We start from the raw sequence: 18,638 nt of genomic DNA on the forward strand, positions 1-18,638 counted from the left end.
CCTTATGGCAGAAAGCGAAGAGGAACTAAAGAGCCTCTTGATGAAAGTTAAAGAGGAGAGCTGACTTAAAACTCAACATTTCAAAAACAAAGATCATGGCATCCGGTCCCATCATTTCATGGCAAATAAATGGGGGGAAAAGTGGAAACAGTGAGATTTTATTTTCTTGAGCTCCAAAATAACTGTAGATGGTGACTGCAGCCACAAAATTAAAATAGACATTTGCTCCTTGGAATAATTGCTATGACAAACCTAGACAGTATATTAAAAAGTAGAGACATCACTTTGCTGACAAAGGTCCACATAGCCAAAGCTATGGTTTTTCCAGTAGTCACGTACAGATGTGAGAGTTGGACCATTAAAAAGGCTGAGCGCTGAAGAATCAATGCTTTTGAACTGTGGTGCTGGAGAAGACTCTTGAGAGTCCTTGGGCAGCAAGGAGATCAAACAAGTCAATCCTAAAGGAAATCAACCCTGACTATTCATTAGAAGACCTGATGGTGAAGCTGAAACTCCAATACTTTGGCCACCTGATGTGAAGAGCCAACTCACTGGAAAAGACCCTGAAGCTGGTAAAGCTTGAGGACAAAAGGAGAAAGGGATGACAAAGGATGAGATGGTCAGATGGCATCATCAACTCAATGGACATGAGTTTGACCAAACTCTGGGAAATAGAGAAGGACAGGAAAGCCTGGTATGCTGCAGTTCATGGGGCTTCAAAGAGTTGGACATGACTTAGCGACTGAACAACTCATTTCCTCACAGTATTAATTTTATCACATAACTTTTTATCACATAAGCTTTTTTTTTTTTTTTTTAACTGCCAGAGTGGAATATCTGATTATAAAGTTGAAAGCACAAAAGTCAGGAAATGCTAGGTGAGAACTCTCCCAACAACAATAAATCTTTCTTATGGCCCTTTCTGCATCCTCCGGTATCCATTTAATAGCCCAACTAGTCATCTGCCATCCTCTATAGGAAAACATTAATTTTTGGCTCCCTGGTTTTTGCCTGATTGTGTTCAAGCAATTCTTTTACTTTGGAATTTCTGATTCATTTTTTTTTTCTTTCTACCTTATCCCCGTTATTCTAAGTCTCAGTGGGGTTGGGAATGATTTATGTTGAAGAAGAAAAATATACAGCCCCACACAAAAATTTCATAAAATTTGAGGTGGATTTCTTTAGACCTAGATGAAATGCTTTGTCTAGATTTATTCATCCCTTCTGGTTTCTGAGATGTGGAAAGGAATCTTGGCCTTTGAGATGGAGCAGAATGAATCGAGATGCTCAGGAAAGATCTCCTAAGTAAATGTAATAATAAATGCTCCTTAAACTGTTCACTTTATTCCCATGTCTTTTATCATATGACACACCATGAAGTTTGAGTTTTGCCTGGCGGATGCCCATGCTGGGTGGTATGATTCTGGTTAGGGCTTCCTATGGCATGTATCAACCTAGTCAAAGAACAATCATTATTTTCTCCTATAAAATAAAACCTCATTGTATCATATAAATACAAGCACTCTTTAATTAAAAGCCATATAATAAAACATACACTACATTTTAAATATACTTTTTATAAAGCTAGGACTAAAGAAATATATGTATCCAGGTATAGACAAGTACCTCGCTAACATTTAGCTATTCTCAGTCACTGAGTCTCTCCCTGGGGCTTTCCCGGTAGCTCAGCAGTAAAGAATCCACCTGCCAGTGCAGGAGATGTAAAAGATGTGGGTTCGATCCCTGGTCCGGGAAGATCCCCCAGAGGAGGGCATGGCAACCCACTCCAGTACTCTTGCCTGGAGAATACCATGGACAGAGGAACCTGGAGGGTTCATAGGGTCACAAAGAGTAGGACACAACTGAAGTGACTTAGCACACACGCACACTGGGCTTATGTAGATCCCAGTTTAAATACAGAGCTCTCTAGGACTCATCTACTGAAGCTCTTTGAGGAAGTTTCTATAAAACCTTATATTTCTCTCTAGTAACAATGATCTTTGCCTGCTGGTTCTCAGTTTAAAAGAGGGGAGAAGCTTATTTGCCATTCTAAGAGCAAAGCTTATTTGCCATTCTAAGAGCTCTGGGAGTTGGTGATGGACAGGGAAGCCTGGTGTGCTGCAGTCCATGGGGTTGCAAAGAGTCAGATACGACTGGGTGACTGAACTGAACTGAAGAGCAAAGATCCATTTGCTTTCCTAAGTTGCTACTTTCTCATCTAACCTAAAAACATATAGACAGTCCAAAAGAAGCTAATAATAGACAGTCCAAAAGAAGCTAATACCACTAAACCTCATCAAAAGGAATCTCACTGCTACTTCTCAAATCCATACACCTTCCCTGTATCTACTTTGCCCTTAGTGTGCCTTATTTTTAAGATTAATCTGTTTCATCAGAACCTTTCTCTTAAATTCACTCATACACAACCTTACATAGTATTAAAGTTGAAATATTAGTGTGGAGGTTCCTTCAGAAACTAAAAATACAGCAATATGATCCAGCAATCCCACTCCTGGGCATATATCCAGAGAACAACATGGTTAAAAAGGATACATGCATGTTCATAGCAGTGCTATTTACAATAGCCAAGACATGGAAGCAACCTAAATGTCCATCAACAGCTGAATGGATAAAGAAGAGGTGGTACCTATATACAGTGGAATATAACTCAGCTATTAAAAAGGATGAAATAATGCCATTGGCAGCAACACACCTGGAGATTATCATACTCAGTGAAATCAGATAGAGAAAGACATATCATATAATATTGCTTATATGTGGAATATAAAAAAATTATACAATCGAACTTATTTACAAAACAGAAACAAGACTCATAGACTTAGAGAATGAACTTTTAGTTACCAGGTGAGAAAGGCTGGGGTTGGGGATAGATTGGGAGGTTGTGATTGACACGTACACTCTGCTGTGTTTAAAACAGATAACCAAGGACCTACTGTATAGCACAGGGAACTCTGCTCAATACTCTGTAATAACGTAAATGGGAAAATAATTCTTAAAAGAATAGATACATGTAATCATTTTGCTGGACAGCTGAAACACAACATTGCTAATCAAGTATACTCCAATAAAAAATAAAAAAACAAGGTTGAAATATTGGATTATTTTCCACCCTTTACTGTCATAGTGCATCTTATCTAGAGTCGTTGAATAATTTATTTAATTACTTAATAATTATTAATAATAACTTATTAAGCTGATCTTAAACACAGCTGCTTGTAAGGATATTAAAAGCCCATTTCTAGTAAGCCTTTCCTAAGGAAGTGACAGCAAAATTCTCCCCAAATGTGCCTGCTTGGAAAATCATCTAAAAGTTTAGTGCTGAGGAAGTGACACTGAATGTCTGGCAGTTTGGAATGTGTTCTTCTCGAGAGGCTGCCCATGTTCACAGTTGGCCGAGGGGACCTAGACAGGTATGGAGCTCCTCCAGCCACTGGGAATTGGAGGTCTTGATGGGATGGGTGGGGGGTGAGGGTGGTAAGAAGAGGAAGGAGAAACTGGGGCTGATTTCATGCTCCTCTGACTTGCCTCTTGTCCCCTAGGCACAGCCCAGAGATGCTCTGGCAGGAGTGGGAGCAGCTGAATAGACGAAGAAAGGTCTTTTGTCCCTCCATTCCCTCACAGACCAGAGTTGGGGTGACAGATGTAACATAGACAGGACTTCAGGCAGGTCCAGAGTGACCTGGATATTCTGACCTTATTCTTGATTAGCAAGATTCAGGTTTTAGTTGTTTGGGATTTTTTAGACCAGCGGTTCCCAACCTTTTGGGCACCACGAATCGATTTCTTGGGAGACAGTTTCTCCATGGACTGGGAGTGGGGGCGGGGAATGGTTTTGGAATGATTCAAGTACATTCCATTTATCACGCGCTTTATTTCTGATCTAATGCCACTGCTGATTTGACAGGACTTATGGGTCTGCCACCTGGGGGCTGGATACCTCGGCTATAGACAGAAGTAGGTGGAATTTCATTTTTGGATATTTTGAGCAGAGCTTCACCCCCTCATTCCAATAAAACAAATTTCATTTTAATGCACAACACTAAATGTTTTTGTTTCTTTCTTTTTTTTTTTTTTTTTGCCTCCTTGGAGAACACTCATCACGGAATATCTACACAAAATCACAGGAAATAACAAAATGTCTCAAAATCTTACTTTTTATGTGCTGCTGGAAACAATCATGTGACTTTTTTCTTTACTTAAGTCATTCTGAGGGGGGAAAAGGTGGCTAAGGATGATATGGAAAACTTCAGCATTAAAAATAATATCCTAAGTAATCCAAAAGGGAAATTAATTTCGCTTTGAAGGTGTTCACGCACACAAACACTGAAATAATGACTAAACTAGCTCCCCTGAGAAAATGCCAACTGTTGCCTGCTTCCCACTGGGCTCCAGGGGTAACCAGCTTCTCTCACTGCCCTAACTTCATACTCCAGAGACTTAACATCTCCTCAGGCAATCAGAAATTATTGTGTTAGGAAATACCAACTACTCCCATTATTAAGTCAGAATTGGCTGATTTCCTTAACAAGTGAAACTATCATTGCTATAAAAAATAATAGTGATACAAGGCAACTTAGAATGCACAGGATGTTTAAGTTGATGGTATCTCATTTTATTTATTTATTTATTTATTTTCCTCCCTCCCTATGGTATCTCATTTTAAAACCCTCCTGGCACATCGAATTGGTTGGAGTACTCATTCACACCCACATACCAGGACCACTCCCCTGGGATGGGGGGGCGGGGGGGGGGCTTTGTTAGATATTTCATGGAAAAATAAATCAGTAATTTCACACTTAAACTTTAGAGCAGATTTGAGAGGTATTGTTGTTATTTAGTCACAAAGTCCTGTTCCACCGTTTTGCGACCCCATGGTCAATAGCCCTCTAGGCTCCTCTGTCCATGGGATTTCCCAGACAAGAATACTGGAGTGGGTTGCCATTTCCTTCTCCAGGGGATCTTCCTGACCCAGAGTCTCCTGCATTGTAGGCATTCTTTACCACTGAGCCACTGTGGAAGCCTGTATTTGAAAGTATATGTAATATAAATGGACTTCCCAGGTGGCGCTAGTGGTAAAGAACACGCCTGCCAATCCAAGAGACAAAGAGACACAGGTTTGAGCCCTGGGTGGGGAAGATCCCGTGGTGTAGGAAAAAAACGTTATCTCCTATGAAGTTCCATGCTATTATATAAGGTAGAAGTTGCAAAGAAGAACAAAAGCCCTGAAAAATTCACTAAATTGATAATCATTTACAGATTATTAATCAATTAATAATCATTAGAGGTAGAGTTGTTAAGAGAGTAAATCCTGTGAGTTATCATCACAAGGAAAATATTTTTTTCATATTTTGTATATTTATTTATATACATACAAAATTATGTATCTACATGAGATGATGACTGTTCTCTACACTTATTGTGGTCATCATTTCATGATGTACATGTAAGTCGATTCATTATGCTCTACACCTTATACAGTGCTGTAGGTGTATTAAATCTCAAACTGGAGAAAAAAAATTAGAAGTTGACTCTGGGGATGCCAGTTACAGACCTGCTTTGTTGAAACCACCTTCTTCTGTGTCCCCTTCCCTCCAAACTGATTTCTCTTAGTGTCTCCCACTGTTCAAGGGGTGATACAGGCTCTGCCCCTCCAAGCTCCATCTCTCAATTCTCACCCATTGAATTCATAAACATCTTCATCTGTTAGTGTTTTTCAAGAGTAATAGCAGATGTGCACTGCGCTGTGAATAATCTTAGCAACACAGGTTTTAAAAGGTTTACAGTCCCACCCCCAAAGAAAATGCCTCGGCCTAACTATATTCAAACTACTGTCACATTTGACTAAAACAATACCTGGTTTTGACAAGTAGAACTACACGCCAGAGGGGGATGTTGGTTTGTTTTTGTTTTTTTTTTTTGGTGGGGGGTGGCGGGGATGGAGAATTAAAACTTGAATGGGAAAGTCCAAAGGCGGGGGGGGGGGGGGGGGTACTTGAAGGTATATTATCAACAAGGACATAAAAAATAATTCACTTAAATACCTCTGGGGCAGGGGGGTGGGGGGAATCTCTGAAAACTTTTGAAAAGCGATAAGTAATATGGCCAAGTCACCTGAAAAGTACTTTTAAAAAATATTATCTCTCCACCCTTAATCCTCAAAATATCTAAAATGAAGTTTAGGATATTAACTCATTATTATTTTAACTTTAAAAATACTTCTAAACAAAATTAGTAAAATAGAAACTATTGGATGGAATTTTAAAAATCCCAAGGTCACTTGTGGCAGCTATTCATAACTTTGCTGGAATGCTGGTAGATCAGAGGGTGTATTTCTAATCCTTTCCTCCCAGGTTCTCTGATAGCAGACTGCCCTAAATTGAAAGAACTCCTTCACTGATTGCCTCCAGTTTTCACCCTTGCTCTCCCTGGGCTGGGAGAGGGATTATTAATCATTATTAATTTTGTGCTATGCTAGCAACTGTTTATGTTGACAGATTTCCTGAGGACAGACGATGAGTCCATAAGGAATCCCACATTTTTTTCTTCATTGGTGTATTCATATAATTTATAATTTCACCCTATGAATTAGTGGAAGGATTATTTCAAAAAACTACTTGAGATATAGCATAATGTGGATTAACATAGTTAATCCAAGTCATTCTCATCTTCACCAGCAATTGTTTGCTTTTGTGTATAAGTAAAAACAAATGTTCTGTGTGTACAATTATTTTGATCTTAAAGGCCATGCTTATTATAGAGAGACAAGATTGGGATTCTGTAGTTTCCTTTTGGGTCTCCAAGGTGTTTCCCTTATAGTCATGCCTCTATATAGATTAAATTGTATTTATAATATCTTCTATTTAGGCTTGATTTATGTATTTATGTGATCAAACATGGACATGAACATTGGTTATGCACAGACATAAAACATTGGTTATGCACAGACATAAAAAATAAAATTATAGACCTGGTTATAATATAAACACAGGTGGAATTTAATTAAACATGTCTTCTAAAATCAGGTCTAAGGAGTAGTAGGAGTTATTGAAAAGTCTACTGGATTGGACATAAAATAGTCTCTAGTCCCCCTTTATCATGAATTGGGTAAGTCACTTAGCCTTTTAGAACCCCAGTTCCCTTATTTCTAAATTGAAAATTTAAAAATAATTATAGATATACCACCCTTTAAATCATAATAGGGTACCTTGTGCTGGGAAAACCAAGACAGAATGATCAGCACACAAGTTTTATTTATTGAACTTAGATTCAGAATAGAACTTCCACTTCCAGCAGCAACGGCAGACAAGCTACTGTCTGGTGGAAACCAACTAGATCCTAAATAAAACATTTTGGTTCATTGCTGTACTCCCTAGAAGTAGGTAAAATAATCTCCAAGGCCAATCCTCCTCTCTCCCACATCTCAAATGAACAAAGCTGAGTGAACAGTGGAGCTTGGAGCAGTGAACAGATAAATATGCTGAACAAAAAGCAAAGGAGAGAAACTGGGTTATTCTGAGAGAAAATGCCAGTCATTTGTATTGCAGTTTTGACACTAAATCTAGAGTTAACAGCAAAGAAGGGGCACTGTACCTGAGATTCTGCGTTAGTCCAGGACTCTCCAGGAGAGCTTAAATGGCCCCAGATCGGTAGTCCTCCCAGTCCCAGCAGAAACAAACCAGATTTTCTTGGGAATACATCCTACAGAATAACCCTTCAGATTCCCACAGTTTATAAGTGGGCAAATATGGGTTCACAGCTAAGGCCACCAAGCACATGAGGAAGTAAGCCATCTATGTTACAGCTGTCAGATACAGCATAGCTGCTTATGAAGTACTTGAAGAAATAACTCACAGAATCAGAAGAATGAACAAGCAGCGGAAGACTATCAAGAATGATCAGGCAGTTATGAAAAATAACTAAATGGAGTATTTAAACAAAAATATGTAAGTGGTGAAAGAACAAACAAAATGTTTTAAAGAGCAGATTAGTCACATTTGAAAGAATTAATCAACTTGAAGGAAGAAGTTAATAATTTAATCAAAATATAATTCAGAAAGAAAAAGGACTGGAAAATAGAATAATTTAAAATACTGAGGATAAAATGAGTCAAACATATGTCAAGTAAGATTCATGAAAAGAGAGAATAAAGCTAATCAAGGAGTGATAATAGCTAAGAAGTTTCCAGAAATGCTAAAAGCTATTAATCTACACTTTTGGAAACCATAGTTTCCCAAGCAGGAGAAACGACAAGACAATCAATGCCTAGATGTCACCTCATAATGACTCTGTAGACTGTGTAGCAACAAACTTTTTTAAAATGGCCAAAGCAAATCGATATCACAAAGAAATGATTATTTCATAGACAGTAGACTGTTTCACTATAATAACAGGAAATAGAAGGCAATGGAATCATATTTATATATACATATGCATATATACATATGTAGTCAGTGTTGAGAAGAAATAGGTATTATCAAATCTTAGAGTGAAACAAAGACATTTTTTAGATAGCCAAAAAGCACATGAAAAGACGCTCAACATCATTAATTATTAGAGAAATGCAAATTACAACTACAATGAGGTATCACTTCACACTAGTCAGAATGGCCATTGTCAAAAAATCTACAAACAATAAATGCTGGAGAGGGTGTGAAGAAAAGGGAACCCTTTTACACTCTTGGTGGGAATGTAAATTGGTACTGCAACTATGGAGAACAGTAAAAATTTCCTTAAAAAAGAAAAAAAAGAGTTACCATGTGACCCAGCAATCTCACTCTTGGGCATATATCCAGAGAGAACTATAATTCAAAAAGATACATGCACCCAGCATGCATTGCAGCATTGTCTACAACAGCCAGGAAATAGAAGCAACCTAAATCTCCACTGACAGAAGAATGAATAGAGAAGATGTAGCACATATATACAATGGACTATTACTCAGCCATTAAAAAAGAATGAAATAATGCCATTTGCACCAACATGGATGGATCTAGAGATTGTCATACTGAGTGAAGTCAGAGAGAGAAAGACAAATATATGATACCGCTTATATGAGGTATCTTTTAAAATGGTACAAATGAACTTATTTAGGGTCAGAGATGTAGAAAACAATCTTATGATTACCAGCAGAGAAAGATGAAGGTGGAGGAGGGATAATTTGGAAGACTGGGGTTGACATATACATACTACTTATAAAACAGATAACTAATAAAGACCTGCTATGAAACACAGGGAGCTCTACTCAGTACTCTATGATGACCTATGTGGGAAAAGAATCTAAAAAAGAGTGGACATATGTACATGTATAACTGATTCACTTTGCCGAACAGCAGAAACTAGCACAGCTTTGTAAATCAACTATACTCCATTAAAATTTTTGAAAAAGAAACCACAATGAGGTTTTTAAGTACAGCTAAATTATAATGAAAATTAACATGTCAAGACTACTATTTTTGAGTGATATCTGTCAGCCATAATGCTTCCAATAGGAATGTCTGAAAATGAACCAAGCATCCATCTTAAGTGTTTAGAAAGGAACAAGGAATAAACAAAGAGAACAAAAGAAACAATGAAAATAAGAGAATTCCATGAAATTGAAAACAAAAGTACAGTAGAAACATCAATAAAGTTAAAACTTAACTTTTTGAAAAGACTAATGAGACAATCCTTTTTTGCAAGACCAACTGAGAAAAAAGAGAGTACAAAATGACTAAAAGGGGAATGTAAATATAGAGTGCAGAAAGAAAATACCATGAGCAATTTTATTCCAATAATTTAAAAACCTAGATAAAACAATTCTTAGAAAAACATAACTTAAAGACTGACTTAAGAATTACAAAACTTGAATAGTCCTAAAACTATTAAAGCAATTGAATCAATAATTTAAAATATTCTTATAAGGAAAGACCAGCTCCAGGAAATTTTATCAGATTTAGGAAATCACTAAATATTCAACAGCTCATTTCTATCTTTTATGGATTTACTCAGCAAATAGAAAAATAAGAACTACTCTGTAACTCATTCTGCATAATCTGGGTACCCAAAATAGACAAGTACAATCTGAGAATAGAAATTATAGACCAATCTCACTCAACAAGCTAAACAAAATATCAAATCCACTGTGTTTTTTGTTTGTTTTTTTTTTTTTTTAGTTTATTTATCATGACTTAGTTGGGTTTATTCCAGAAATGCTAGAGTAGTTTAACAGAAAATCTAGAATTGTGACCCACCATAATAGATTAAAAAGAAAAACCAATATATAATCTCACTAGAAACCCTCCCCCTCAAAAAATTGGATAAAGTTAAGCTTTGATTCAGCATAAAAAGTCTTTGCAGACTTTGAGTGGAAGAGAATTTTATTTACTTTACTTGAATGAAGGCATATACTAAAGCTTCAGTAAACATCATTCTTAATGATGATAAGTTAGAAGCATCCCATTTGAAATCAGAAAAAGGACATTTGCTCGCTATCATGTTTTGATCATCACTAAAGCTGGAAGCTCTAGCCAGACAATAAGATGAGAAAAAAAAGACTTCAAAGACTAGAAAGGAACAAACCCAACACTAGTTGCAGTTACTATGATTACATAGATAGAAAACCACAAACAATCTTAAAACAACATATTAGCAATAACAGAAGAGTTTAGCAATGTTACTCTCCTGTTGTATACAGCTCTAAGACCAACATGCAAAGATTCATTGCCTTTCCAAACAATGGCCATCAACATTTTAAAATGTAATAATTAAAAGGTACAATTTATAATTCCAACAAAAACAGAAGGTATCTGGGAATAAATCTAATAAAGAGCATACAAGGTTTACCTAGAGAAAATAATAAATCTTGAAAGTCATTAGGGAACTAAATAAATAAAAAGATGTACCACATTATGGATAGCAATACTTAATATTTTAAAGATGGATATTCTCTCAAATTGGCCTATAGTTTTTAAAATCTCAGCAGAATTTTTCATGCAATGGGCAAGCTAATTCTAAAACGTATATGGAAAGACAGAAAGCTAGGAAAAACTGAATCTCCTAAAAAATTTGAGCGTAACAATTTGTACCAGGTATGAAGATCTTCTATAAAGCTGTAATAATTAAGACAGTGTGATTTTGGCAGAGAGTTAGAAAAGTCGACAAATGGAGAGTGACAGAATGAAACAGAGAGTATACCCAAAAATACATGGAGATTTTATGTATAATACAGATGGTTTAACAGATAAATGGTGGTGAGACAGGGTATGGAAAAAAAAAGGAAGGAAGAGATTGGGAATGATTGCTAATGGGCATGAAGTTTTTTGGGGAAGTGATGAGATGAGTCTAAAATTAGAAAATGATGATGGTTGTACAAGTCTGTATATATACTGCCAGTTGTTGAAGTGTAAACTTGAAATGGGTGAACTTTATGGTGTGTAAATTAATTGTCAATAATGCCATTAAAGAGTGCTGTATAGTAACACAAAGTGGCAGAGATGAATCTTTAGAAATATTAAGTGAAATTTTAAAAGGCATAGTGAAATCATGTATTATTTATGCATGCATGCTAAGTCGCTTCCAACTCTTCGTGACCCTATGGACTGTAGCCTGCCAGGCTCCTCTGTCCTTGGGATTCTCCAGGCAAGAATACTGGAGTGGGTTGCCATTTCCTCCTCTAGGGGATCTCCCAACTAGGGATCAAACTTGAGTCTCTTACATTTCCTGCATTGGCAGGCAGGTTCTTTACCACTAGGGCCACCTGGGAAGCCCTTATTATTTATGGATATGCACATATATGATAAAACTACTTGGAATATTGCAAAGGCAGGATAAACACACAGGAAAGTTGCTCCCTCACAAGGAAGAGAAGGAAATGGAACAGAGGAGGAATCCATAGGCAGATGCATATTGGTGATTCTTTTGGTTCTTGACTGATTATTTAAAACTTTTAAAGTTTGATTATTTATAATTTACATATTTTATATTTAATCTTTGAATCTAATGTTATGTTTATAATAAAACCTAAAAATCTTTAAAATGATAATACAGGTATTGGAGAAGGAAATGGCAACCAATTCCAGTGTTCTTGCCTGGTGAATTCTATGAACAGAGGAGCCTGAAGGGCTACAGTGCATGGGGTTGCAAAGAGTCAGACGTGACTGAGTGACTAAATTTCAAATTTTACTTTCCCACCCCACTCTCAAAACCAAAGACAGTGCAGCAGTGTCTATAAAACTCTGAAGAAATGAATGCATGACTTGAAAGTTTTAAACCTAATCAAGTTACCTCCTAAAATAAACGCAACAGACAGATAATAAGGTGAAAGAACATAAGGGAATAAAAATCCATGCGTCTTTCTTGGAAAAAAATGAAAAACTATTGTATGACATGTAACCTGAAACACAACATTGAAAATCAATGATACTCCAATTAAAGAAAATATATATTGTATGACAAACTCAAGGTAACCAAGTAGATGAATCAAAGTAAAGAGTGCAGAAATAGAAAAGCCAGAGCATGAAAAGATCTGGTGGTAAGCACCAAATTATTTAAAAGAGGATCAAGAGTAAACAACTGTTTGATGATTTCAGAACAGGAGATGAGTGTTATAAACCCAAGCACTGTACAGAATAGTAAAACTAATCAAAAATAAGGTTAGAAGGAGCAAGGGGAGAGAAAGTAAACTAGTGTCTCTTTCTTCAAATTTCATGAGAAAGTCAACAGATATGATGCAAAATTGAAACATAATTTTAAAACTATATTGACTCTACCTCAGTATTGATCACTGAGTAACTAGTGACTTTTGGGAGGGGTGTGTCTTTGATATTATGAAGGTTCTGTGTACTGTAGGATGTTTGGCATCTCTGCAGCCCAGTTACTAAACGCCAGTTATTGTGACCACCAAAAACATGTCCTTGCATTTTCTAAAAGTATCCTAAGAACTTGGCACTGCATTAGATTGAGAAACACTACTCTCACCTCTTATAGGTTTTTTATAACACTTTTTTCTTCTAATTTAGAGCAATGTTGGAGATTCAGGTCTCCTTATTGAAAAATCACAGAAGAGACCCTTTACATCAAATCATTCAATTTCATATTATTATCCCTTTCTTCTACTGAATTAAAATAAAAGTCAACTTAATACAGAATAAGCTCTCTTATCAAATATAATCATCTGTAAGTTTAAAAAAATTTGTTGAAACACAGAATGTGAAAAAATAAACCTACTTTTCATATTTAATTTTTCTGTGTGTGATAAAATATGGATAACATAACATTTAATGTATTAGGTATTTTTAAGTGTACCATTCTATGACACAAATACATTAACATTGTTGTACAACTATCACACTTTTCATCTTTGGAACTATCTTCCCTAAATGCATATTTTAACATATATATATATATATATATATATATATATAACAATTTGCCAATCTTTTGATTTGGGGCCAAGATCTTTTTTTTGAGTGCAGTTGCCTGATCGGAATTCCCCCTGGCCATCTTTTTTGCATGAACTACACTAATAACAAACTCTCCAGGATTTTCAGTTTCGATTTCTTTAAAATGAAACAAGAACCGAAAAACATTGGGAGAGAATCTGAGTGCTGCATCCTCCCCTCTGAGATCTCTTCTACCTCCCAATAGTTTACCAGCTAAATTTTAAAGCAAGTTTTGAATAACCTTACATTTACCTAGTCTTCCTAATGATCAGTCTAGTCTTTATGAAACAATGATTCATTCTTTTTGCATTGGTATTTTTATAATTTTTTTTCATAAAATTCAATGAAGTTATATGATTTTAAAGGTTTGAGTTCAAATACAGTTGACTCTTGGGAAGTATCCTGTTGATCTAATGAGTAGGGGAAGCTAGAGAGCTGTCTGTTTACCATAAGCATTTTAAGAAATGACCGAACAGTAAATTTAAATAATTTTAATAATAAAAATTAATGTATCACAAATAGTATGTGTACCTGTGATGGTTAGTGTGTGTCAACTTGCCTGGGCCACAGGATGCCCAGACTTTTGATCTAACGTTATTCTGTGAAGGTTTGTGAAGGTATTACTGAATGTAATTAACATTTCAATGGTAAGACTGAGTAAAGCAGCTTGCCCTTCCTAATGTGGGTGGGCCTCATCCAATAAATTGAAAACATGAACAGCACAAAAAGGTTGAATAAGGAGGAACTCCTCTTGCCTCACTGATTTGAGCTCTGGAACATTGTTTTTGTTTTTGTTTTCCCCAGTCTTTGGACTTGAATTGAAACATCAGGTTTTCCTGGGGCTTCAGCTTATTGCTTTCAGAGTGAGACTACACATTGGTTGCCCTAAGTCTCTAGCTGGCTGGATGCAAATCTTGGGGCTTCTTAGCCTCCAAAATCAAGTGAGTCACAGACAAACTAAACTTTAAAGTAAAAACTGTTACAAGAGACAGAGAAGGACACTACATAATGATCAAGGATTCAATCCGAGAAGATATAAAAATTGTAAATATTTATGCACCCAACATAAGAGCACCTCAATATATAATGCAAATGCTAATAGCCATAAAAAGGGAAATTGACAGTAACACAATAATAGTGAGGTACTTGAACGCTACTCACACTTATGGATGAACCAATGCATAGACCATCCAGACAGAAAATTAATAAGGAAACACAAGCCTTAAATTACACATTGTACCAGATAGACTTAGTTGGTATCAACATTCCATCAAAAAAAAAAAAAAAGCAAAAAACAGAATACACTTTCTTCAAGTGTACACAGAACATTTTCCAGGATAGATAACATCTAAATTTAAGAAAACTAAAATCATATCAAGCATCTTTTCTGACCAAAATGCTATGAGATTAAAAGTCAATTACTGGAAAAAACTGTTAAAAAAAAAGCAGACACATGGAGGCTAAACAATATGCTACTAAATAACAAGGAGTCACTAAAGAAATCAAAAGGAAATTAAAAAAAATACTTAGAGCAAATGATAATGAAAACAAAACCTATGGGATGCAGCAAAAGCAGTACTGAGAGGTAAGTTTAGAGCAATAAAATCCTACTTCAAGAAACAAGAAAATTCTTAAATGAACAACCTAACCTTACATAGAAAGTAACTCGACAAAGAAGAGTAAACAAAACCCAAAGTTACTAGAAGGAAAGAAATAAAGATCAGGGCAGAAATAAATGAAACAGAAACAAGAGAAACATACCAAAGATCAATGAAAATAAAAGCTGGTTCTTTGAGAAGATAAACAAAGTGATGAAACATTTAGCTAGACTCATCAAGAAAAAAAGGAGAGGACTCAGATTAATAAAATTAGAAATGTTAAAGAAGTAACAACTGACATCACAGTAATACAAAAGATCCTAAGATACTACTACAAGCCACTGTATGCCAATAACATGGACAAATTGTAAGAAATGAATAAACTCTTAGAAAAATAAAACTTTCCAATACTGAACCAGGAGGAAATAGAAAATCTGAACAGACAAATCACAAGCAATAAAATTGAAACTGTGATTAAAAATCTCCCAACAAACAAAAGTCCAGAACCAGATGACTTCTGACTATTCTATCAAATGACCAGGCAAATTCTATCAAACATTTAGAGAAGATGTAACACCTATCCTTCTCAAATTTTTTCAAGAAATTGCAAAGGGAGTAACAGTCTCATACTCATTCTACAAGGCCAGCATCACCTTGATACCAAAATTAGACAAAGATATCACAAAAAAAGAAAACTATAGACCAATATCACTGATGAACATAGATGCAATAATTCTCAACAAAATACTATCAAACTGACTCCAACAACATATTAAATGGAACATACACCACGATCAAGTGGGGTTTATCTCAGTGATGCAAGGATTCTTCAATATATGCAAATCAATGTGATACATCATATTAAAAAATTGAAGAATAAAAACCATAGAATCTTCTCAATAGATGCAGAAAATGCTTTTGAGAAATTCAACACCCATTCGTGATAAAAATTCTCCATAAAGTGAGCATAGAGGGAAACTACTGCAACATAATAAAGGCCATACATGACAAACCCATAACAAACATCACTCTCAATGGTGGAAAACTGAAAGCATTTCCTCTAAGGTCAGGAACAAGGCAAGGGTTTATCTACTCTCACCTGTATTTTCAACATAGTTTTACAAGTACTGGCCATGGCAATCAGAGAAGAAAAAGAAAAGGAATCCAAGTTGGAAAAGTAAAAATGTCACTGTTTGTGGATGGCATGATATTACACATAGAAAATCCTAAAGAGGCTGCCAGAAAACTCCTAGAGCTAACCAATGAATTTAGTAAAGTTTCAGGATACAAAATTAATACTCTGAAATCTCTTGCATTCCTATGCACTAACAACAGAAGATCAGTAAGAGATATTAAGGAAACAATCCCATTTACCATTGGGATTGTTTATAACAAAAGTAATAAAATACCTAGGAATAAACCTACCTAAGGAGGACTATGCCAAAGCCTTTGACTGTGTGGATCACAACAAACTGTGGAGAATTCTTCAAGAGATGGGAATACCATACTACCTTACCTGCCTCCTGAGAAACCTATATGCAGATCAAGAAGCAACAGTTAGAACTGGACATGGAACAACAGACTGGTTCCAAATTGGGAAAGGAGCATGTCAAGGCTGTATATTGTCACCTCTTATTTAACTTATATGCAGAGTACATCATGAGAAATTCTGGGCTGAATGAAACAAAAGCTGGAATCAAGATTGCTGGGAGAAATATCAATAACCTTGGATACACAGATGACACTACCCTTATGGCAGAAAGTGAAGAAGAACTAAAGCGCCTCTGGATGAAAGTGAAAGAGGAGGTTGAAAAAGTTGGCTTAAAGCTCAACATTCAAAAAACTAAGATCATGGCATCTTGTTTCATCACTTCATGGCAAATAGATGGGAAAACAATGGAACAGTGAGAGACTTTATTTTGGGGGGCTGCAAAATCACTGCAGATGGTGACTGAAGCCATGAAATTAAAAGACACTTGCTCCTTGGAAGAAAAGTTATGACCAACATAGACAGCATGTTAAAAAGCAGAGATATTACTTTGCCAACAAAGGTCCGTCTACTCAAAGCTATAGCTTATCCAGTCATTATGTATGGTTGTGAGAGTTGGATCATAAAGAAGGCTGAGCACTGAAGAATTGATGCTTTTGAACTGTGGTGTTGGAGAAGACTCTTGAGAGTCCCTTGGACTGCAAGGAGATCCAACCAGTCCATCCTAAAGGAAATCAATCCTGAATATTCATTGGAAGGACTGATGCTGAAGCTGAAACTTCAATACTTTGGCCACATGATGTGAAGAACTGACTCATTAGAAAAGATCCTGATGCTGGGAAAGACTGAAGGCAGGAGGAAAAGGGGACGACAGAGGATAAGATGGTTGGATGGCATCACTGACTCAATGGACATGAGTTTGAGCAAGCTCTGAGAGTTAGTGATGGCCAGGGAAGCCTGGCGTGCTGCAGTCCATGGGGTGGCAAAGAGTCGGACACGACTGAGTGACTGAAGTGCACTGAACTGAAGGAACAAAAAAAATCTGTATTCAGAAAACTATAAGGTACTGATGAGAGAAATCAAGGATGACACAAATAGATAAAGAGATATATCAGTACCATGTTTATATCAGTACCATGTTCTTTGATTGGAAGAAGCAATATTGTAAAAATGACTATACTACCCAAAGCAATCTACAGATTCAATGCAATCCTTATCAAATTACCAATGGCATTTTTCACAGAATTAGAATAAAAAATTCAAGAGATTCAATAAGAGGTACTGGGAAAACTGGGCATGTAAAAGAATGAAATTAGAACACTGCCTAACATTATACAGAAAAATAAACTCAAAATGGATTAAAGACCTAACTGTAAGGCCAGACATTATAAAATTCATAGAGGAAAATTCACAGGCAGAAAATTCTTTGATATAAATAATGGCAAGATATTTTTTAACCCAATTCCTGGAGAAATGAAAATAAAACAAAAATAAACAAACTGAACATAAGTAAATTTAAAAGCTTTTTCACAACAAAGGATACCATGCAAAAGATGAAAGGACAGCCCTCAGAATGGGAGATAATATTTGCAAAGAAAAGCAATTGACAAGGGATTAATCTCCAAAATATATAAATAGCTCATGGAGCTCAATATCAAGAAAACAAACAATCCATTCCAAAAATCGGCAGAAGACCTAAATAGACATTTTTTCAAAGAAGACATACAGATGGCCAACAAACAGATGAAAAGCTGCTCAATATCACTAATTGTTAGGGAAATGCAAACCAAAACTACATGAGGTATTACATCACACCAGTCAGAATGACCATCATCAAAAAATGAACAAACAATAAATGCTGGAGATAGTGTGGAGAAAAAACCCTCTGACACTGTTGGTGGGAATGTATGTTGATAAAGTCTCTATGGAGAATAGTAACGAAGTTCCTTAACAAACTAAAAATTAACTACCATATGACCTAATAATCCACTCCTGGGCATATATCCAGAGAAGACCATCATTCAAAAAGATACAAGCACCCCAGTGTTCACCGTAGCATTATTTATAATAACCATGATATGGAAACAATCTAAGTGTCCATCGATAGATGAA

General features: G+C 36.0%; 1 protein-coding gene and 1 long non-coding RNA gene across 3 annotated transcripts in view; one reads left to right on the forward strand and one right to left on the reverse strand.

Annotated features, from left to right (window-relative positions):
* UMAD1 (UBAP1-MVB12-associated (UMA) domain containing 1) overlaps positions 1-18,638 on the forward strand; it is a 311,916-nt gene that overhangs the window by 266,554 nt on the left and 26,724 nt on the right. The window lies entirely within an intron of this gene.
* The window catches only part of LOC133072099 (uncharacterized), a 152,668-nt gene that overhangs the window by 97,563 nt on the left and 36,467 nt on the right, over positions 1-18,638 (reverse strand). The gene's annotated exons all lie outside the window — the stretch shown is intronic.

This window comes from Dama dama, chromosome 18 (assembly GCF_033118175.1).
Source record: "Dama dama isolate Ldn47 chromosome 18, ASM3311817v1, whole genome shotgun sequence".
Lineage (NCBI taxonomy): Eukaryota > Metazoa > Chordata > Mammalia > Artiodactyla > Cervidae > Dama > Dama dama.